General features: G+C 33.1%; 1 protein-coding gene across 5 annotated transcripts in view; it reads right to left on the reverse strand.

The window, feature by feature from the left end:
- LOC125063858 (protein shank) overlaps positions 1-25,639 on the reverse strand; it is a 198,696-nt gene extending 173,057 nt beyond the window's left edge. For all 5 annotated transcript variants that reach the window (XM_047670533.1, XM_047670534.1, XM_047670532.1 and 2 more), the window contains exon 1: positions 25,459-25,639. The gene's annotated coding sequence lies outside the window, so the exon portion shown is untranslated. The remainder of the gene's footprint in view (positions 1-25,458) is intronic.
- Between the last annotated feature and the right edge of the window lie 312 nt (positions 25,640-25,951).

Raw genomic sequence — 25,951 nt, forward strand, 5'->3', positions numbered from 1 at the left:
AATATATATATTTAGTTTAAATATAGTATGAAGAAATAAAATAAAGTGATGCGCTACTGTTTTTAGTGGCCCCTTTTTAGAGGAGAATGTTTGGAGCATGTTCCAAACATTTATCTTTGTTGCTGTTGTTGTTAATGGATGTGACAAATTTTCATCCGACATGTTTATTTTCTCGCGACATATCTATTTAAGTCGAAATTGAAAATTCAGCGGCTCTCGCCAGGTTTGTAAACCCATAACAACAATTTGATTAAGATTAACATTGCTTAAGCACTAGCCATATTACATGTGTTCAGTATCTCGTTAACGTTGCCAAATTGACTTCTTAACTAACAGTGGCACTATCATTTTTTTAAAAATTTAATGTTGTCAGATTAAAGACATTTAAGACTTGTAAATTACTTTCGAATTGTATCTGAAGAAAAATATTATAATTATTAAATTGAAACATGGCCGCGTGAAATGGTGGACAGGCTCTTCAAGCTTAATCTAAATAATGGACGCAGTAGGCGACCAATGATTGCTTGTATTATATGCAAAGAATAGTAAATCGATAAATTTAAAGTCCGTGATTAACCATTGCTGGACATAATCATCGCTTCCCCTTGAGAAGCTTAGTCTACCTCGAAATTGTATTCGATGAATACAAATTGGTTTTCGTCATCCCCAAGCACGAGACCAATTATGGACAAAAATAAGAAAATAATATTGTGATGGTTCCTAGTTTTACGCCCATAAATTTTCGGGTAAGAAGTCTAGTGTAGTAAGTCTAGTGTTTCTAAACTATTGACAGATTTATCTGCCTTTGATCATAATTTGAACTGAAAATTCGTTTATATTTTTTTATAATTATTTTATGAGCCACTGTTTTATGGAATCTATTCCTGTTGTATGATAAAGTAATCAGTAAACGGAAATGTTGTATAACACTAATTATCAAATTAATTTTGTTTATAGATACTAGATAAAAAAAAATGTACGTACCATAAAAAAAAAAGATTCATAATTAAAAAAAATAGGATTCAAGTCTATGCAAGTCTGGGTACGGTACCAGCCACCCATAATTTATTAGAATAATAGCAATGGCAGTCTACTGCCAAACATAAAAAGTTAGTATTGTTGCGTTCCGGTTCGAAGGGTGAGTCAGCCAGCGCGTCTTAGTTTACAATAGTGCTTTGATGATATAAGACCTATTTACTGTAAGAAGTATAACAATTAAATATTTTAATTAACAATGTCTGTTATATGTAGTTGCTATTACCATCAGGTGTGCTATTTGCCAGTCCGCGTTACTATGTAGCGCTTCTAAATTATACAAAGTTTTTGACTTTGACTTACAAAACAAGTGTTGTACAACTAGCCGCCAAGTTAAGTCAGAATAAAAAACAAAGGTGAGATACACAATTGTACAAATGAACACATGGACCGACATTCCTTTCTCGGGGTACTTGAACTTTACATAGCTACGGTTGGTGATAAAAATGGTGACGATTTATTTTATTTAGCAACACGCTCTATATTATATTTTATTTTATTTTCAGTAGGACAATTAACAGTAGATACAATATCACATAAAAATAAAAAAATACATTTCAAAATTTTCTTGGCAAATGTTCTACTATTTGCAGGTGGTCTCACCATGCATTACCACATTACACAATATGTATTAAAAATGTAAATTAAACATAATCAATGATTGGAGATAACAATTACGATATAGCTTTATGTGTTATTAATGCACTACAACTGAATAGATTAGAAAATGTATAGATTCGAGAATTTGTAAGAACTGATTTTCTATCGTGCTCACGAAATATGATTATTTAAGGGTTATAATTATTATCAAAGACAACTAATTTTTGCCGGCTTTGACCGCGTTTTAGGGTTTGGTCGTTTGGAAGGCATAAAAAATTTGCCTTCCCTTGGGATTCAAATTTGTCTCATTGGGTTCAGTGCTTTTGCCATGAATGAGCAACAGACAGACAGAGACATTTTAGCAATTATAAAATTATTAAAAGTGTCGTATAATACTTTGTACAGTAGGTTTCAAGTTTAGACAATAGCTCTACTGCTTACAATACAATCCAAAGTATCAACATTTTAGTTTCAGTATCAGCATGATGAGAAAATTGCTTTTATTGATGTCTAGATCACAGTGATTACTATTGTCACTGCTAAGTTAAGACTAAATGGGTATTTCTCGTAATTTGGGAGTCCTTCTCCTCTCTCTCGCTTTCTCTCTGTCTATCTCTGTCTGACTATTTTATTTTTGTTATAAATAATTGTGTATAAAACTGACGTGAGCAAAATTCTTGTGTAGTAAAAAACGTATGTATGTGTCATAATCACCAATTTTATTAATGTCTGTGAAGAGTATTATATATGGTGGTAGGGCTTTGTGCAAGCCCGTCTGGGTAGGTACCACCCACTCATCAGATATTCTACCGCCAAATAACAGTACACTGTATTGTTGTGTTCCGGTTAGAAGGGTGAGTGAGCCAGTGTAAACACATGCACAAGGGACATAACATCTTAGTTCCCAAGGTTGGTGGCGCATAGGTGATGTAAGGAATGGTTAATATTTCTTACAGCGCCTTTGTCTATGGGCGGTGGTGACCACTTACCATAAGGTGGCCCATATGCTCGTCCGCCAACCAATGCCATAAAAAAAAAATAAAAAAAAAATATGTAGCTTCTTCGCGTGGTTTCATCTGCATTTGACGTCAATACTCGATCAATGTAATCTATGATTATTATATTAATAATAAAAAACTTAAAAACAACATTATTAACCTTTTGCAAAACTCAGCCAACTAAAACAAAATATATTTTTTTAAGTAAATATAAATATGCAAAAACTAAAACTGATTTATATTCAGAGAATACCGTCAACAAGAAAACTCCGTAACTTTATAAAATTGGCATAAATAAAAAATAAAAACATTTGCTTCATCATTTAAAGATTTATCTATCAATATTATAATGAACATAGGAAAAAATCAAGTCTGTTAGCTTTAGACATAAAATTATCATAATATATTTTTAACGACTTAATTCGAGCTCCAATAGCCCAAAGGTAGATGAACGCTTAAGACGTGAGAGTCGTATCCTTTCCATCGCTGGTATAGTCATTCCCACCACAACCATAACGTTTAACTGGTGAGGAACTCCTTCAAATAGACATTGTAATTTCTTATTTTAATTAAGGGAATTGCCATCTTTCAAAGTGATACTTATACCAATTTTCCTCTAGTATATTTTTTTTTAAACATTATTCGTTAATACAAATATCATATTATTCGTTGATACATTTATTTATTAACCAAATAACGTAGACCGAGACACGACGAGAAAAAAGTGAGGTGAAACGAATTGCGACGTTGTATATATTCACAAAATTGATATAATTAAAATATATCTAAGAATATTTAAAAGTAGTTTCTTAAAAAGAAAAACTGCATCATCAAAAAAAATAATCTCTCGAAATAATACCAAATGAGAAACCTTTTCTTCCGTCTACACGACAAATATTAGCTTAGTTTAGCTTATAGACGTACTACTACTACTACTAAGGGCGAAGGTAACCCAGTGCATAGTACACTAACACGTATTCCGAGTAAATGAAGAAGTGTTTAATTATATTTGCATATATTGTCATCAATATGCCAAATTTTTGAATTAAGAATAATATTGCCTAGAAATAAAAACATGCAGGAACACTTAAACAAACTAAATACAAATTTTATATATAAAATACTCCAAAATCACGCATAAAACGAATGTCGGTTGTCATTTTTATTCAAGTGTATCAACGAATCCGCACTGAGAGATGTTTCGTCATGTTACTTTTAAATACGCTTTACTTTAAATATATAGAATTTAATGAACTGTTATGCCGTTTTTTATACATAAAATTCCATCAGAACTGTAATGTTTTAATCCAACTCGATCTTAACATTCTTTTACAATTGTTGTAGTTGTAATATATGAGAAAATTAGAATTATTTTTGCGGTTTTAATTTGAGTATAAAATGGAACTCATTTATAGCCAGCCAAATATTTCAGCGAGCCGAGATGGCCCAGTGGTTAGAACGCGTGCATCTTAACCGATGATTTCGGGTTCAAACCCAGGCAGGCACCGCTGAATTTTCATGTGCTTTATTTGTGTTTATAATTCATTTCGTGCTCGGCGGTGAAGGAAAACATCGGGAGGAAACCTGCATGTGTCTACAAAATTCAAAAACAAAATTCTGCCACATGTGTATTCCGCCAAACCGCATTGGAGCAGCGTGGTGGAATGCTCCAAACCTTCTCCTCAAAGGGAGAGGAGGCCTTTAGCCCAGCAGTGGGAAGATTTAAAGGCTGCAAATGCTAAAAAAAATATTAATATTTCAGTCTATTTCAATGATAAAACTTTGTTACAATCGACTGAACGATCGAGGTATAAAAACGAATTAGACAAACAGAATTACTTTCGCGATTATAACGTGAATATAAATAAATGTTAAATTATGTTGATACATTGTTGTACAGAATCGAAAGTGAGCGAAGTTTCTCACAGCTCGTTATGCTATAGGAGGTATTATTTTCAACTATCAAAAATATTTACTATCAAACCGGATAAAATTCCTCGGTTACCGGACTTCAAGGACCTTGATCGGACTGAGCCCGGATTTTATCGGAACCTTTGATATTTATTCCTAACAAATAGTTGGTTACATTCGCAATGTTAGTGTCATAAACACCACGTGTCTTTTAAAATGTATACGTTTTTGAATGTAACCTTTATCTGAAGCGATGACAGTTTACCTTAATTAAATATAACGATGTAGTTATGATTTCATTAAACATCTGATGACATAATCAAGGAGGATTAATTATATTTCTCGACCGGCCTCTGTCTTTAATAATATTTTTTGACAGAGCATGTATTATGTACAATAATAACCTAGCGGTAACCCGTTCGCTTGCGTTACATAAAATAATAAAAATTAAAGAAAAGTTACGTCTTACTCCAAGACCAATCAATCCTATTCAAGCATGATTGACAAATATAAAGAAACAAACTTACCATTTAATAAAACTTACACACCTCCACTGCTGCACCAAGGCATTGTCTCTCTTTGTGGAGAAGGTTTGGAGCATATTCCACCACGCTGCTCCAATGCGGGTTGGTGGATACACATGTGGAAGAATTTCGTTGAAATTAAACACATGCACGTTTCCTCACGATATTTTCCTTCACCGCCGAGCACGAGATGAATTATAAACACTAATTAACCACATGAAAATTCAGTGATGCTTACCTGGGTTTGAACCCGCAATCATCATCAATCATCCGCACGCGTTCTAACCACTGGGCCATCTCGGCTCATATAATAATAAAACTTACGCATTCATAATATCAATATTATGTGTGTAAGGTAATGTCTTTATATTTTTATTATATATTATATATTTTTATAATATATTATGTATTGTCTGGAATACATACAAACTTCTACTAGTCGTATGTATGTATGTATTTCATTACAAGAACATGAAATGTACGTTACTCGCGTCAATAGTCTTAAAAAGTAAGTGAATCTTCGAAGCTCAGCTACATAGAAATAGTCGTTTTTTAATCTAGGCGTTTACAAGTTAACGTCTCCCCATTTATCATTATAGATTTCAATCATACAGAAAAACCAAAGCTATAGTACTGGTTTTATTTAGTTTGTGATCCGATGTCATTCTACGAATCGATAAGCGTATCCTTGTTTTGACTACAAAACAAACATTTGCGATATTGGAGCCGAGGCTTCTCAAAACACAGTTGTTTGTGAGTTGAGCTTTATACAAACAGAATGCATTACTTATATTTCAACCTTTAAAAATGATGCAAAACACTTTAACGACTCTCATTAAAATACTCTGTATTGGTGGATACCCTTTTTAGGGGACTCCCTATGCGGGGAACATAGAAGGTGGCAATTAAAAAGAAAAGCAATTACTCGTATATGTATTTAAAATTTGTTTGGAAATACCAAATTTGACGCAAGGAATTATTCACATAATTGTCCAGCATGATCAATTTCATTATTAGGTGCTTTTTGGAGTATAACTTCTTAGGCGGCGATTCGATTGTTGGACGCGAATTGAGAGTAAAATAATGTTGTCTTAGATTTTCGCGATTATTACACATTGAAATAAAACTAGTTTTTAACGGATTTAATCGCGTATAATAATTATTTTAACATCCCGACGTTTTGAGCACTTTGCAGTGTTAGTGGTCACGGGCAGACTGAAGTGCTCGAAACGTCGGGATGTTAAAATAATTATTATACGCGATTAAATCCGTTAAAAACTAGTTTTATTTCAATGAGAGTAAAATCTTTAGGAAATGTGAAATAGTGTGAAAAAGAGCGATGTATATACTACGATGGATCAAGATTGTATCGCGCATGCGCGCGTTGTACATATACGTGTCAGACGCTTTATAATTTTTACGCTCTACAATTTGTCCTATACTGACCATAGGTGCTAAATTTATAAAAGTAGATTGATATATTTTTTTAAAATTAACTGCAGGTTTCCTCACGATGTTTTCCTTCACCACGAGCACGAGATGAATTACAAACACTAATTAACCGCATGTAAATTCAGTCATGCTTACCTGGGTTTGAACCCACAACCATCGGTTAAGATGCACGCGTTCGAATCACTAAGCCATCTCGGCTCACAGATACAGTAGATTGAATGCTTTTTGTCAAACCATTTTAATGTAACACAACAAAGAGCTCCTTATCTCCTTTCCACCCACACCAAAGATGGAGTTTAATAACATAAAATCCTGTCAATAGGTTTCGGCTGGGGTCAACTGTATCTATGGTGACAGCACAGTAAACATTGACAAAGCCCGTTGATTCACTGGTTTGAAAAATGCATTGGGGAAAGCAAAAATCGCTTTAATATTTTACAACCTCGTGACGTTATTTCTATGGCCATATCAGTTTTTGACAATCTAATTTTAGGGGTGAATATTATATATATACATATATACATATATATATATATTGTTAATATATCATAATTTTACAAGACACCTGCCAAGTTGGTTAATCTTTGAGATTTGTTTAGGAGAACTTCGTAAACACACCTCTTAAACAGAGATTTGTCCCGAGGGAATCTTTCCCAGGGACACTATCCAGGGAGGGATGTCTTACATTTGGAAACGTTAGATTTGGTACAATGCGTATCGCATTTATTTTAATAAAAATACCACAAGCAGTAGGATTAAGAATAGTACATCATAGGACTTTACCCAAAGATCCTTCATAAAAACTTTTGTAAATTCTGAATAAGGATATTTTTTTCATCAGCACTAACTTGCCTATCACATTAATTTTGAGACCAGCGTATTGTATTTCAGAGCCGAGATGGCCCAGTGGTTAGAACGCGTGCATCTTAACCGATGATTTCGGGTTCAAACCCAGGCAGGCGCCACTGAATTTTCATGTGCTTAATTTGTGTTTATAATTCATCTCGTGCTCGGCGGTGAAGGAAAACATCGTGAGGAAACCTGCATGTGTCTAATTTCAACGAAATTCTGCCACATGTGTATTCCGCCAACACGCATTGGAGCAGCGTGGTGGAATATGCTCCAAACCTTCTCCTCAAAGGGAGAGGAGGCCTTTAGCCCAGCAGTGGGAAAATTTACAGGCTGCTAATGCTAAATGCTAATGCTAATGTATTGTATTTCACGCTCGGTATAAAATATAGTTTGATAAACTATAGCGCCAGCCTGACTCCAAACCTATTTGAGATGTTTTTCTATTTCGCTACCGTTGACGATAAAACGCTTCAATATTCATCGATACTATTGTGATAAACGAAAATACCCTTAGTCATTATTACTAAACGTATTTCATTCCAATGTGAATATCACTATTTAAATCTTTAAGACATCTATTCGATCTTCTCAACGCAGTCTATATTAGTATTCACCGCCTTGTCGACACTTATCACGCAACTGAACGCATCCGATGCACGACGAGATTTCAACGACAGATACTTCAACGAATAAATATCAGTATTATAATATTCACGTTTTTATCGTTAAAATGTTTTTTTTTTTATATTAAAACGCATTGTTGTACGCGTAAGTATGTCCGTGGCATTATGCATTAATAGCATGTATAGCATCACCACCAGAGCATCCGATTCTAGAAAGGGAAACGAGTTAAAGTTTATGCTTTCATTGTGTGTAGATGTTATTATGATTTAATAATAAACGTACATAAGTATTTAACAAAGATTTCGGACTCTAAACTTGCTACGTGCACGTTTAATAAGGTTTTGCGTTAGAAACGTTCACGCACACGTTACAATATACACACAAATTCGACCTTGAAATTTTGCTTTCATTGTACCCAAAAAGAGCGTACGTCCTTCCTGAAAGGCCGGCAACGCATCTGCAAGCCCCCCGGTGTTGCATATGTCCATGGGCGGTGGTAGTCACTTACCATCAGGTGAGCCTCCTGCTCGTTTGCCACCTTTAACATAAAAAAAATAAAAAACCCAAAACTATTAGAATTAATGTTCCACCATTAAACGTCCTATCAAATTTAATAAAAAATAATTAAGGTTGCTAATATTGTGCTATTACGCTTTGAATGAATTTGGTTTGCAGTTATGGATGATGTTTGTTTCTTGAGATATGTAATAAAATACATTCTCGAATATGAGTCTAAAAAGACAGTATGTATCCCTATCTCGTAATCGAGAAAGGAATTATAATTGGTCTACTTTTTAATATAAAAATATTTTCAATTATAAAAAAAAAGGTTGGTTGTGTTATATACTATATACTATGTATGTATATATAATGTTACGATTGTAAATTAGAAATGACTTAATTTTATTTATGATATAATAATTAATTGTTATAAATATACTCCCGTGCTCAATAAATCTTTCAAAGATCACCAATGTATTCGTGAGAGAGAACACGAGAGAAGTTATGAACAGAAATTGGCACATGAAAATTCAGTGGTGCTTGCCTGGGATTGAACCCGCGATCATCGGTTTAGCTGCAAGCACACACATCCTAACTTAAAAAGCTATTCACAATACTTTCCATTATTCCAAAATCGATTACATATAATAACAACTATTAAAATTGTAATAAAAGTCATAGCAAGAAATTAAAAGTGTCCTAGGGCTTATCAAAATGCAAGTCACTGAGACCACCAATCAACGCGCATCCTTGCCTCCTGAGGCTAGCACGACCTGCATACTAAACAAAATTGATGCTACACAATTATAGTCTTTACGCTATGAACTTAAGGCTTAAACTGAATGTTTGATAGTCTTAAGATTAATTTAAACGTTTAAAGCTGTAGCTCTTATCGACATTTAAATAAAGTTCAAAATTAAAACGACGAAGCAGATGCCGCCGGTTAGTGCATTGCTCCTGGACACATCAATGCATTTAAAATGTCTACGAGATTTGAATTCGCGTGATGAGATGTTGCTTTTAATTCACGGGCGTCCTTCGTGTTTATTTTTGTGACGTAACTTTAATAACTTTTGAGTTATTTCATTATGTGTGTTCGTGTATTGCTAAATACGATTATGATATTAAGTGTATAAAAGGTTAACTTTCGTGCTCTGTAAAGTGACGTTAATCACTGGTAGAAACTATTTTTCGAATTAGAAATCAGTAGCCTGCTTTGTTTTGTCGTTTCACTGTTACTAGTAATAGTTGTGAGCGAGTAATCAAACAAAATGTTTACTAATTAAGTTAAAGAGCAATAGTTTGTATAGAAACCACAAAATAAATAAAATTTAAGTGAAAAGAATATGGCTATTTGCAAGTTCCCCAAGCTGTCGGTCTGTTTGACCAGGGTAATCCTCAAAACGACTTATAAAAGAAGAAAATGAGTAAATAATACTCCTTTTTCTGTAGAGCTGAGATGGCCCAGGGTTTAGAACTTGTGCATCATAACTGATGAATGCAGATTCAATGCACAGCACCACTGAATTTTCATGTGCTTATTTCATCTTGTGCTCGGCAGCGAAGGAAAACATCGTTAGGAATCCTGCATGTGTCTAATTTGCATGAAATTCTGTCACATGTGTATCTACCAACCAGGATTGGGGCGGTGTGGTGAAATAAGCTCCCAACTTTCTTCTCAAAGGGAGAGGAGGCTTAGCTCAACAGTGGGACATTTACAGGCAGTTAAATTACTTTTATTCTTATTTCATCCAAATCAGTTGACGCTATCAAAAGTTATAAGTTTACTTTAACATTTACGTTACAGCTATTATATTAAAAAAATATTACTATTACTTTTAATAATCTCGTAAAAATATTATACAAACGATCGCAAGAGATGCTCGAAGAGCAATAAATATTTATTCGATTCGCAATAGAGCTGTTCATATAAAAATTCATAGTTGTGTCATTCAAGTTCAAAGGTCATAAAAAAATTATCGTCTATTCCATTGTGTACTGTGGAAAACTTCTATCGTATAAAAAATAAAACAATATGTTTGGAAGCGAAATACCACTAACTGCGCCATCACAAGATTTCCGAAACTATAGATCCGATTGATATGATTTGTTTATGCTTTCGCGACGTAAATTATTACTAAGAAAGAATTTTTGGAAATTTCAACTTCAAGGGGGGAAGTGGGAGGTGTAACTTTGTATGAAATTTAATATTCAATAAAATAAAATACTAAATCAAATTAATGTTTTTTTCTTACTTCGTAGCTTATTGCTGTTCTAGTTTTACACGGAGTTATTTAACCATTGCTTACAAGAATTAAGGCGTATATTATAAATACTTACTTCTAAAACCTATGTTGACCTTACATATCTTTTGTATTACATTTATGCCAATAATTTTTTTTAATAACATTTAAAGCCGAGTCTACACAGAATAAATATTATCGAAACAACCTAATGTTTAGAGAAAATTTAATAAAAAAATTAAGACTAAAGTAAGAGATTTCAGACCCGTAACGATCTTAACCACTGGCTGGACTGTTCGGTATCCTCGGAAACTAAAGCCAGGTCAAACTTGCGTGTATTCAACACTAATAAATAAATAGATAAAGCTACTTCTATTTCAGTATTATTAACAGATGTAATTTATATATATAACTAATTTATTAAGCATTTCATCAACATTTTAAATTAATAGTCGTAGCTACCGTTATATGAAATCACCTTAAGCAAAATATCCAAGTGCGATTGATGAGTTTTTAATCGATTCAATAGGCGTGCAGTCAATTTTTTTTAACAAAGTAAAACAATACAACATAAAAACTAATGATTATAAGTTTGACGTGCATTCTGGTTATAATATAAACGTATTCTGTGCAACCTTATTTTCCGTTAAGGACAAGGTTTAAAGCTTATTTCACACTGCTAAAATGCGGGATGCCGGATACACGTGTGCCAACATTTTCACTGGCACATACTGTTTGATGTAATACTTTTATAATATTTTTAGAGTATGAAATAATGATGATACTTGCTCCGACTAGTCCCGGCAATCTTCAAATATTTAACCGTTTTACTAACTCTCGTATAGAAAACAGTCTCGAATTATGAAAAGTATAGGTACCTACTGTTGTCATATAAAAAGTTTCATAAATAAATCTATGATACATTAAAAACATGTGTTTCAGATATAACGATTTTAATGCCTTCAAGCGAAATTGAATTCTATCATATGAGAGCAGGGTTCGAATTTTATTACAAGCGAGTGGAGTCCATTTATGAAATTCATTAATCACTTAATATAATGGCCGTATCTGCGAGGGATAACAATAATGCAACCTTTAGCGACTGACCCCTCCAAGGGTACACGTGATACATTTCATCGAAAGGTATAATCAGGAGCAAAAGTGAGTAAGCATTAAATTTTAAGCTAATATTTCGAATAAAATTGTGTACCAGCCTCCTGGGCCAATTTAGTTCGGGAAGAATATACACAGTAGATAGAATATATACAGTTGAAATGTATCCTGAATGTACTTTTAAAAGAAACATTTAAACGTTTATCGGTCGAAAATGTGGTAAATTATTTTTTTTATTTTAACTTGTAAAATTGTTTCGTAATATTTATTAAATAATGAAACTTCGTACTTACATTGAATATATGTGTTGTATAGCTGTGTAAATTGTGTAAGTCAGCTGTGTAAATTGTGAAGACAAGTATTTAAAGAATCTTTGTAATGTCCATATATTTAGTTTTTTGAATTATGTAAATTATTTTAATATGCCTTGGGGTGGATAATCATTACCACAGTAATTAGTAATTTCTACGAAGTTGCTTTGTATTTTCTTCTTACAACTGCAATTAGTTTCAATTAAATTCTAAAGTACTAGCCCAGACGGGTTAGTTGTTTAGAATTTTATTGCACCAAGCTTAAGGGAGTCGCTAATAGTGAATACTATTCTAAATTCCTCAGTTGAATGTGCAACCATTTCTAATTTAAAAGGAGTCGGTTGTTGCTAAACTACAAGTTTATTATTAAATTTTCAGGAATACTGCTGTGAACCGTTTTAAAAATATTTTCTAAATCTTTTATCTTGAAAGTGCAATCATTATGTCTTTAATGAAACGTACAATATAATACATACAATATTATCTTTATCATAATATTTGGTACATAATTAAGAATAAGGCTTAATTTTTTTTTTTGTAATTTGACTGACAATGGAGCCGCTTGATAGTAAGTGATCCAAACCGCGAAGAACCGGCGAAAGAAACTCAGCGACTTTTTTTTTGGCACAAAAGACATTTTAATCGCTAAGTAGGTACATACATTACTGTTAAGGGACAAGGATTACATGATCTGTACAGTTGTAAAAAATAAAAGTAATTATTTATTTTGCATAAAATTAAAATATAAATTCCGTTTAAAATAGACCACAATATATAAATATTGTTATGTAGACTTCTGTTAGTGATTGTACCCATATTTGCAACAATGTTACGGTGTTATGGCTCTGTCATTGTATTACGATAAATAGCTTACTACAGTTTTATTAAAAACTATATTTTTAAGTTATTTTCATCACTGTATATCATCCAATAGAAAAGTGATAAGTGCCTGCAATATATGTTTTACGATATCTACTTGTTTTTCATTTAAGCATTTAGAACTCGTGATCCTAGATCGTAAATATGGCCTGGTCTATAGGTCTATACCCCAAAGTCGTAGTCTCTAATCCTGGGTGGTTCCAATAAAAAAATATTAAGCTTTTTTTACATAATTTCACTATTACTCGTGGTTAATTTGGAAAATGGCAATGTTTAAATGCCTCAGAGCACGTTCGTCTTTCCAGAATTTGCGTCAGATTATCGTCGCATCGATGAATATTAGAGACTGTATGTTTGTGCCCGTATTTGCGGACTATAACTATACATCGTCTGCACCGTTGTCTTCGTTGAAAATTGACCCAAATCGATCACGTATCGAACACAATCATCCATGGCTTTGATATTTGGCAAAATATTTTTTTATATTTGGCAATTTTATGAAGGCAATCACAAGAAATTTAGTGTGAGGTTTCAGTTGATTCGCATTGGAAACTATTGAATTAGATGTGTAGTGGTGATATTTATATAAATTATAAAAATATACCAGAATAATTTACATACATAGAAAACATTAAAAATATCACAAATAAAACATGTCAGTCAAGCCCAAACAGCACACCAACTAGATTTTTAAAAGTTAATAATATATTTTTATAATTTACGTTATGCTGAAATATTATTACTGCCATAATATTCTTATTTTTCTAAACATAATTAACAATTTGAAAAGTTTTCCATGAAGTTGTAAACGATAATATCTAGAAACGCATAAGCATCGTCTCGATCGATCATAACCGGCAATTTCGAAGCGAAGTTATTTATTATAACAATAAAGGGAGTCAAGACTTCAAAGATCAAGAAGATAAATTATAGCATGTGTGTTGCGCGCCGGGACGCCCGCGGACTAATGTTACTACCTCTTTGAATTAGTAGATTGTAAAAAAAAACAAAACTGAATACGATTTCTAAGTAAGTTTTACTTACCAAACTTCTTTTAACCGGTTTGAACCAGAAATATGCACAGATGCGATATATTATAACAATATCTTTTTTTATGAAGAATAAATGCAAATAATAGCCAAAGGGGTCATAAGTCAAACGGATCGAATGAAGGGACAGTGCTTTTTTGGTATTAAGTATACCAATGTAGATTCACAGAGTGCATTTAAATGATGTTTAGCGTGTTTAGTACGGTAAAGTATTGATTAGTATTCATTGTCGAATCTTAATGGAAAAAATGCTAGGATACCAAAAACATCTCTTACTTTTCACTGCAGTTGGTGATATCTGATATTTTAAACTTTGGTGATTTATCCAAAAGGCTATTAAAATTTTAATACTAAATTTTAACCATTTCATGCGCAAGTGCAAGTTTCCTCTCGAAAATGGTTGTTCTGAATTGATATATCCACAAGCTAAAACAACATTAATTTTACAAAAATTTATACAAAATATTTCAAAAGAGAATTTTATATAGAAAGCATGTGTATCCCTTAAAGATAATACATCCAGCACATCCGAGACGGATAAAACTGATATGTAAATAAGATGTAACATTTAGCAACATACATAATTGATAACGCTATATTATAAAAATATATTAATGATATTATAAGAAATAAAAAAACGCTGCACTAATATTAACAAATAAAAAACATTCCATTTAAAATGAACCTTTAAACGCAAATACTTTTTTGATTCTATTTCCATTGCAGGGAATAACTTTACAAATTCAATAGACCGTGTACATAAGCTCGTTCCTATTGTGACTTGCGCCAGTAACTTATCCAACATTGTATTTAAAGTCTGGAAATTGTGAGAGGCGGCGACTTTTAATTATTTCTGAACTATAGCTAAGATTTTAATGAGTGTAAAAGCTTCACCTCAATATTTATGAAACCAAAAATTAACGTTTTACGGTGGACGGAACATTTAAAATTAAGTTAAATGTTAAAATAAATCTTTAGTTTTATGTAACTGTGTGAGCTGTTTGGTACTTTTAGTGTGAATCTTCTTCTCGTTTCGTCTTATCTCCTTCTTTTTAGATCTAAATACAGCATACTTTCTTCCGTTTGACCGTCAGGTGTTGGACTTAGCACCCTGACCTAGGTATATCCCTTATTCAAAATATCATGACGATCGGATAAGTTATTAAGACGTGAAAGCAATATAGATAACCAAACGAATATATAATATTAGTAAAGATTTGTTATTTCATAAATAAGAACCACTACGTCTCGTATATGTTGATCAAGGTATGTTAATGCTATGTTAGCCTAGTAAGTATTAGACGAACGTCGAAGACCAAAAGTCAATCACATTGTTGAAAATTAAAATATTAATAATGAATTCGAAACTAAAAACGTACTCGTTTAATTTAATTGTGTAAAAAATACAAATGATTGATTAATGAATAAGTATTTTCCAAATACGGTCGAGGTTCTGATCAACACGATACCAAGGCCGACAGACCTAAATAACTGTAAAAAAATATACTATATGTATTTTCAACATTAGAAATCAATGTTAAAAAATTAAATTAAATTAATATACCTTTACCGTGGTCATATTAGGAAATGTAGCGGTTACTTATAGCAAAATATCCCCTGTCAGGGCATAAACCCCGTAACGATACAACGCGGGCCCTTTATCTTAACTATTAAGATAGTAGACATAAAACGTTACAGTCATTACTTTATCGCGTTATTCTTTATAGGGCAATAAGCCATCAATAAACGCGTGAAATCTCCGCTGGTATAAGATAGCATCCCACGAACCACCAGCGGCAGGAGTTGTTCAGAAGTAATTCGTTTCAGAGAGATGAGTTTAAATACTTCAAGTTTGGATTTCAAACCTTCTAATTTAAAACGATTGGGAAGAGCTGAGTAGATGTTTAAATTGGTTTATTTATTTAAGTTTGCCAATAATTGTTTTACAACAAATAATTGACTCAATAATTTTTTTTTATTCTTTGTCAAAGTGTCCATATAAAAATTATATTAATTCAGCTATGCACTCATGAACGGTCACGTTAAACGTTATCGGTGAGTATTTTTTTTTTTTGGCATAGGTTGGCGGCCGAGCATGTGAGCCACCTGATGGTAAGTGGTCACCACCGCCCATAGACAATGACACTGTAAGAAATATTAACCATTCTTAAATCACCAATGTGCCACCAACCTTGGAAACTAAGATGTTATGTCCCTCGATCCTGTGTGAGCCAGTGTAATTAACACTGGCTCACTCACCCTTCAAACTGGAACACAACAATACTGAGTACTGTTGTTTAGCGGTAGATTATCTGATGAGTAGGTGGTACTGACCCAGACGGGCTTACACAAGGCCCTACCACCAAGTCAATACAATATATTTGTCAATGAGGTTACGAGAAATTCTAGCTTCCTTAAATGTATGCCCAACTTATTTTCTAATACATGTTTTATTTACACAAACTTCGCAAAATTTCTACTTTGGTCTGATTCTATTTAATGTTTCTGAACATATTCAACGCAAACGTGATGTTTAGTCAATAGTGTTCGTCAAATTACACTACAGTGTTCTAAAATACTTCTATACCTAGGATGCTACGAATGTCTGTGATAGCGGGTACTAAATTTATCGCGTTGTAAGAATTTTATTTTAAAAAGTACATTAAAAGTTTCTTTTACTTTTAGAATATAACTCTTTTTCAGAATACAATTTTCTTTTTATAACAGAAGTTATTCCAGATTTCATCAAATAATAATAGGTAAGAATCATAGTAACATTTTCTGTAGACATATGTCATATATATTTACAAAAATATATGAGATTTCTTTAAAGGATAATGGAGATGGATGGCATACTACATACTGAAGGGACGACTCGATCACTCGTATGAAAAAATGAGCGGAAAAATAAATTATAATAATTCAGGATTAGCTTTTGTTAATGTTAAATACTTTGTTAAATAAAAATAGCATTATAGTAAATTTATTTAATGTTTACATCCTGAATCTATAGGTACTAGCACAAAATATTTTTACAATTCTACCAGAAGCAAAGTTAATCCCACGCCATCAAACGTACAATAAACAGCTAGTAACATATTTCCATTTTCCGTTTTTATAACGCTTTTCTTCTTATAAACAAAGGAATATCGTGCAAAATGTTAGCGATTTTGTGGGATTTAAAGAGGTTTAAGAAATAAATCAAGCTGGAAAAACATTTATAACAAACACTTGACGGCCAATAGGCTATACGTCTAGATTAAAGTGATGTTCGAAGAACGGAATGGGTGGGACGAAGATGTAAATTAGAATGATAAGGATTATCCTTGTATTAATATACAAGTAGTAAGTACACATAACTTAGAAAGGGATGCATTTTTTAAATCGTATGTTTACCGCGAGAATTATTTTTTTAGGGCATAACTATGGCCCTAAGAAAAATTATAGTAACTAAATTGATATTTGTTAATAGTATCATTTCGATTCGATTTGTTAGCGAGATTGTAACAAAAGTTATGAATAAGGTTTTAACAAAATTGTATTAGGTTAAAAAATTAAGAATGTAAGCCCCCATTTTGAATTTTGACTGACCGAACCCTTCAAAACGTTGCCCTTTTACACTAATACTACACTAATACTATATATATTTTTGGGTTTTTAAATAAATATATACCTTATTCGACGCAAGTTAAAATTCAGGTAAGCACCAAAGATACAATGAAGTCAAACATCGTCAAATATCTTGCACATGCACCAACCCACAACGTAGCAGCGACTATGAGCTTCACACCTCCTTACAAATAGGGCTTAGACCCTACAAACGGTTATATATATCGATTACGTCAGTTTTATTTAACAAAGGTTTAATTTACTTCTATAAAAAACTGATATTGACTACTTTAAATTCAAAGCCTTCATCATCCACACACTCCACGAAAGATATATGCTCATTCGCTATAACAGCTTTTGCTCCGTAACTGAATCCTAATGACCGCATAATGAGTTTTTTTCTCGTCTTTCTGCAACCCTTACTTAGAAATCTGATTCTAGAAACGATTAGATGCCTTAATAGCTTACGGGACGGGTACGTGATGATTTATTTTAAAATAATTGCCACCTTTTAATGCAGAAAACATTTTTCTTAAACACAATACGATTCTATTTTTGCAATGTCTAGTGTCAGACCAATTACTACTTAATGTAAACATTAATGATTAGAGTATGTAATTTACATGCCTTAATAGCTTACGGAACGGGTACGTGATGATATATTTTAAAATAATTGTCATTTTTCAACGCAGGAAACTTTTTTCATAAACACAATAAGGTTTTATTTAGCAACGGCCAGTGTCTGAATATACTTTTGTGTATCAACGGGAATGAGTAGAGCATTAAATAAAATCAAATATTATTTATTTGAAAGCAATTTTAGATTTTTTTTTTTTTTATGTCATAAGGTGGCAAACAAGCAGGAGGCTCACCTGATGGAAAGTGACTACCACCGCCCATGGACATCTGCAACACCGGGGGGCTTGCAGGTGCGTTGCCGGCCTTTCAGGAAAGAGTACGCTCTTTTCTTGAAGGTTCCCAAGTCGTATCGGTTCGGAAAAACCGCCGGCGAAAGCTGGTTCCACAGAGTGGTTGTGCGAGGCAGAAAATGTCTTAAAAATCGCGCTGTTGTGGATTTTCGGACATCTAGGTGGTGCGGGTGATATTTGGAATTTTGACGAGATGTCCGAAGGTGAAATTCAGCAGCCGGGATTAATTCGAACAATTCCTCGGAACATTCCCCGTGATAAATTCTGTAGAAGATGCAGAGCGATCCAACATCTCTACGCAAAGCCAAAGGATCAAGCAGATCGGAAAGGGCTTGATCGTCGATAATTCGAGCCGCTCTACGTTGGATACGGTCAAATGGAAGGAGCTGGTACTGGGGAGCACCCGCCCAGAGGTGAGAGCAGTATTCCATGTGAGGCCGAATTTTAACTAGCGTTCCTTATAACTCAAGTAAAATATTTAACATAAAAAATAGGCGTAAAATGTAATGAATACTATCTAATCATTATGACCTTTATATAAACCCCTACATAAAATTAACACGGGCAAATTGAAATATTCCACAATGAGTGCAACAGCTTCTCATAAAGAAATCCCTTAATCTAACAAAACACCCGCATCCCGTTGGATTATCACCTGTATCCACAGTAGATGTAATTAGCATAACTTACCCTAATCTCGTCTCGACGCGTCGTGTCGTGCACGTCCCGTGGCCATCGCTATTAAATAATTTTCAATAATAAGCGCACCGCCACACGGCCCTTCAAAATAACAGGCAAGACTTTATAACCCAATTTTATAGTTTATTTTTTCAGAGACCTCTGGTTTGCACAATACTTTAATAGTTTATTTTTACGAAGAGCTATAAAATATCCAAGAATCGTTACTGTTCGACCTCAAATTAACAATATTCGTTTTGTTATCATAATACACATATGTATGTATATATATTTAAGATTTCATTCTACATCAATGAACAATTATGTTCACGAGATCGAAACCACAGCAAGTGGCCCCTAGTAAATGCAAGGATCTGTAAATTAATGTGAATAGAAGGAGCAAGGGTACGCATAATTTGCGATCCGAATTCCGCACCGAATTTTGGAGAAACGCTTTCATGCGCGCATGCGTAGTTCCACCCCACGGTACATTCACCTTTGCGTCAGAGGGACGCGGCTGAAGGTCGCAAAACATAGCAATGAATTCTTTATGTATTCTTTTCTATTCAGTACTAATAATTGGTAGTTAGTTCATGTATTATTGTTAAGGACAAACGTTGCCATTGAGAATTGCATATTTAACAAGGTACGGATCTAAACTGAGAATTTCTTATTTAAATACAAAAAAGGTCTTTCTTTTTTTGAACACATTTCGTGATTGTTCAATATCACGATACATTATACAACAACTCAGCTCGTTCCTATCATTTATTCCTATTATCAATGATTTGTAAAACATAATTGCCTATATATATATATATATATTTAAATTATATTATCTCTAGAAAAAATATCTGTACTTATATATTTTAAAATATAATTCTTGTATAAATGTATTTTTAGCCTGAGTTCGCGTGGAGTTCAGGTGTGATCATACATTTTTAATTAACATCTGAAAAGGCTTTTATTCTGTGGATTATAAGTGATTTAAATTTGAACAAACTCCATAAATATGTTTCCACGTAAAATATTTATATAAAAACAAAGTAAGATAACCAGATAATAAAAAAAACCTTTGTTTATACAAAAAAAAAAATTGTAAAATAAATAAATCTGTAATCATCATTATGCATGATGACAACACAAGTATAGTAACGGTCTGTTAATGTCGCACTACTCGGTAAAAGCCTCCTCCCTTTGTGGAGAGGGTTTGGGGCTAATCTCACAACTTCCCAATACGTGTTCACGGATACACATCTGGCAGAGTTTCATGGAAATAAGACACTTGCAGGTTTCTTCAAGATGCTTTTACTTAAGAGCCGAGATGGCCCAGTGGTTAGAACGCGTGCATCTTAACCGATGATTTCGAGTTCAAACCCAGGCATGCACCACTGAAATTTCATGTGCTTAATTTGTGTTTATAATTCATCTCGTGCTCGGCGGTGAAGGAAAACATCGTGAGGAAACCTGCATGTGTCTAATTTCAACGAAATTCTGCCACATGTGTATTCCGCCAACGTGCAGCAGCGTGGTGGAATATGCTCCAAACCTTCTCCTCAAAGGGAGAGGAGGCCTTTATCCCAGCAGTGGAACATTTACGAGCTGCTAATGTTGTAAAAAAAAAATGTTGCTTTTACTTAACCAACGAGCACGAGATCAATTATTATTATATTATTATTATCAATATCATCGTTCCATTCGCAGCTTAACCTGCGGTTAGGGATCCGTTTTATGTACCCTATGTAGGGGTACAAAAAGCGTATATGCATAATTTTATGATTATCTATCGAATAGTTGAGAGGTGAAACAATAAACCAACTTACTTTCCCATTTATAATATCAGTAAGGATCATCTTAAGATGACAAAGTTACATCTTTGAATTGTTATTCATAAGTTCATTGTCCTTTTCCATCATATTAACTTCGAGAGTTCTCGAATTATATCAAATCCATTATCATATTAAATAGCACTGATTCGTTTAATTTTAATTATACAATAATATTCGCTAGTCTACCAGTAACACTACTCTGACATATTACTCCGTTACTAGTATTTTTCTCGTCGGACTTTCGCTTCGGTTTTTACGGTCAGACATCACATGACATATGAATAAATTAATCAAATCATATGTAGCATACAATTACTTAAATATTTGTCATATAGTGTGTGTCATTTTACGCTCAGAAGGTCGGAGAGTTGGACCGACAATTTCGCGTGGTCATGATTTATACAGTATCTATTTTTGATTATGATTTTTTGATTTTTTTTTATATTTATATTTGTAAATAAATAATACTTTATGTAAATAAGGTACTAATATTTTTGAACTATCGGTCAATTAAAGCAATTTTAGTTATATATTCTTCGACATATATATGTATGTATATATGAATATAATATTATAAATGTCAACTTATTTTTCATCTGTTTCAACCCAGGGATTATAACTCGATGGAGTTGACACTCCTCGTGCCTCGGAAAGCACATAAACCCTCTCCGATAACGCATCGCTGTTGAAAATAATCGTTGAATATCATCATAATTTCGTATAAATATTCGCGTTTATGTATATGTATTATATACGTGATAGTATAGATGTATATAAATAGTATTATATAAAGCCTAAATATATACACACATATCGTAAACCCTTTGTCTATCCTTTTTATATTTGCGAATTTCTTTTTATGTTCAAACAAATTTTCAGAGCATATTCTTTTATCGGATTAAATTCGAAAAGTTTCGGAGGCAAATTACGTTGCCTTGGGACAAAAAAAAGTTATGATATTCGAAGCGGACAAATGGATGAAAAAAATTGTTTGTAGAACATGAAGAAATAAAAAAAGAACATTCTTTGAACATTATATAAGCTTATTATACCAACGCAAATAGTTCACACACATATATATAATGTATTTGTTTTATATATTTGGCTTTATAGGTGGAAGGGCTTCATCAGATATTTTAGCGCCAAACAACAATACTCAGTATTATTGTGTTCCGGTTTGAAGGATGAGTGAGCCAGTGTAACTACAGGCACAAGGGACTACCATCTTCGTTTTCAAGGTTGGTGGTGCATTGGCGAAGTAAGAAATGAATATTTCTTACAGTGTCAATGTTTATAGGCGGTGGTGACCACTTCCCATCAGGTGGCCTATTTGCCCACCCATCAATATAACACATATACCAAACGAATCTGCTACAGTTAATATTCATTCAAGTCATTGGCTACTGGGCATCACGGAACTTGTATTAGGTTTATTAATGGTTAAAATTCATCTCGTGCTCGGCGGTGAAGGAAATCGTCATTAGGAAACCAGTATGTGTCATATGAAATTATGCCATGTCAAGAACGCGCATAGCATGGAGTTGCAGTTGCTAAACCGCTGAACCCATTTAGATGAAATTTCGAATGGAGACAGTTTGAGTTCCGGAGAAGGACATAGGCTATTCTTTTTGATTCACCCCTCAAATGGTTTAAATGTTAGTTAATGGTTTGTGTCCAGTAGTGGACAGCAGCAGGCTGATGATGGTTAATGATGGTTTTTGTTTTGGAAGTAAAGTTGTATAAATTTCGCGCGGGTAGAGCCGCTGGTTCAGCTAGTTAATTATAAAGAAAAATTTTTGAAAACTATCCTTCGGCATTTTGGTGATACTCATAAACGGGTTTATTTATTTTCAATTATTAAAATCTTACTTTGCGTAAACGTCAAGAAGACATTCGGGATCTCAAAGAAATAACGTACGTGATGCCCTACTGAGATACCAATTCCATAATAACTGTCTTTTATTATCCTGTAACTCTTTTCAGTTCCTGATCTGCTGTCCTGGCAGTCAAAGATCGCCCTTACCGGTGACGTGACAGGGAAGACGTGAAGCTTTAGTTGGACCCAATTTTGTTATATTCAACCCTCTCCGAACCCTATACTATCAGACATACGCAGTCGGCCTACAGGCAAAATATAATTCAAAATCATGTAACTCAAGCGTATATCTCTACTCTATGAAAATGAAATGGATTCTGTTCTATTAAAATAATTTTATTTAAAAATAGTTCTATTTTAAATCTTTTTCCAATGATCGAATGAATTTGTATCAAAATAAACGGCAATGAAAAAAGAATACTCAATGAAATATAAGGAAACCTACAAAAGCGCAAATAAATTTATATGGTATTATCTTTAAATAATAAATTCTTGTATCTAAAGTAGTTTAAACGATGGAGTAATTTAGATTTAATTGCTCATTATATTGTACTGAGACTCAATTTTGAAATGATTATTTCGGCGCGTGTATGCCTGTACCTTGATAAACAATAACAAATATTAATTGCACGTAACGCTTTAGAATTATATAATGTTAGTGAAACATTCGATGTGTCATATATTGAAGAAATTTAACCCGAATAATCGTTGGTCATCTCCATTATAATAAAAATACTGAATCGAATTTATGAAAATCGTAATAAAAATGATCATATCCAACACGTCTACGGTTATAAAAAATTGCAACGTTTGATTAAATTAAAATGAACCATACGTCTAAATTTTTATTTATTAATCGAATAAATGCACGCACGTGTCTGTTATAACTTTGTATAACTTTTAACTCTTATTAAATAAAAGAAATCTCTTTAAGAAACAGTATATAATAATAAGTCCAATTTGATCTTTATTATTTGTCTGTTTTGTATTTTATTTATATTACGTACGATAGAATTAAAAAAAAAAATAATGCAATAAAATATTTATTTATTTAAGTACGTATAGTTTATTATAAATTTGTAATGTACGTAACGGTTAACAAACCACGTAATAAAGGTTTATTTTTTAAATATGCGTTTAATACAAGACGGATCTTTTACAAACTTCCGCAACTAAACAATGAGAATATAAAAAAAATGCTATTCATAGCGACAACAATAACTTTGAAAAGCGTTGGATATACCGAGTTTCTGAGAGCAAACTTCCTTTTCAGTGTAATAGGTGTAGCGTAGACTTTAACTATTTCTGTTTTATTACTTGTATTTTTATGTTTATGTTACTTTTACGCAAATATATAACATTAAAATGTTATACTAATCAGAAGTGATAAAAAAAAAATCCCAATCATTTCTGTGGAATATTATAGTATAGTTAAGGAGCTTAGGATCGTTAACTCATTGTTAAGGATCGCTGTAAAGCATAAGAAATATAACACAAGATAAAACAAAGCAAAATATTTTGAAAAAATATAGGATTTACGATCCGTACCAGAGAACAAAAGATATATATGTTATAATATATGTTGTTATTGCTGTATAAATGACACGGAACAGCATAACAATGTGAAAACTTATTTAACAAAGGAAGACTTTAAAACAGTCTAATCTGGCTCTGATCTCTTATTTAGACAACAGCATCCGCGCCATTAATATACTCCATTTAAATCTGTGTAAAAATAATTTTATTCGAAATATTTTATCTCATTAAGGCTATAATTATAACATAATAATGGAGGAAGACTACAGTCGAAAAAGCAAAATTAAAATCCTATACAATTTATATACGATCCACGGGCAAAAAGGACATATCCTTATAATGTGTATTTTACATTACACAAAAAAGACGCACACCCAACTTATGTAGCGATTTATAATTGGATAAACTAGCGTTTTATCTCCGACAACTGGGCAAAGGCTCAGTTAATTACATAAAGGTTATTGAGCGAGCATTCGTTGGCAAAGATCCTAGACTTACATCGAGACCATTTCTCCAGACGAAGTGACAAATGAACGAAAACTTTCAAAGTAATCAACCTTTTATTAATAACAACAGTCTTTCCAGACAATCAAAAAAACAGTATATTAAATTTCAATAGGTCCCTTATCTTCTAAAGTCGTTTAAAGATGTTACTCCAAGAGATTTGGATCATTACGCATCTCTTGTTTTCCTGTTTACCATATTGTATTGTGCAATGATATAACCACGCAAATGTATACAAGTACAATTACAAAGTACAGCCTTCCTCTACCTTCTGTTCGTATTATCTAAATACAATATGCCCGTTAAGGCTCTTTCTTCTATACCGCTGAACACAATACATAGACGCAATATTGAGCAACCCCTGTTAGTTTAGGTCCTACTATTTACATACAAATTTTCACTCACCCCCCATACAACAGGCTCCGATTCAACTGTAAAATTCACCACAAATTCATACAACACACATCACGTTTGTTACATAACACTTCAGCCAGTGTGTATAAAACTTCGATGCATCAAATTTGAGTGTTTATTTTCGTTTCCAATAGGTTCGATTGTAGGCGCGAACAGTCGCGCGCGAATCAGACCAGCGACTGGCCGGTATCGAGCGAGCGGCCGCCACTCCCCCGCGCCTCTCTAAACCAATTTATAATACATACGGCGACGCAGCATCCCTACCGATACACCCCATTCAAATCTCAACCTTGTATCAATAGCGTAGACTACAAATTTCATTAGAAGGCTATTGCCGCAGAGGCAAAAACGTCGGTAGTTTTTACAGAATCGCGAAGGGTGCGAATTGTACGTATTCGGTTTCCGACATTCATAATTGAAATCAACTCTGAATGCAAAGAAGCAATAACATGCATCCTCTGTGCCTAATAACGTAAATAGTTTT

This window comes from Vanessa atalanta, chromosome 4 (genome assembly GCF_905147765.1).
Source record: "Vanessa atalanta chromosome 4, ilVanAtal1.2, whole genome shotgun sequence".
Lineage (NCBI taxonomy): Eukaryota > Metazoa > Arthropoda > Insecta > Lepidoptera > Nymphalidae > Vanessa > Vanessa atalanta.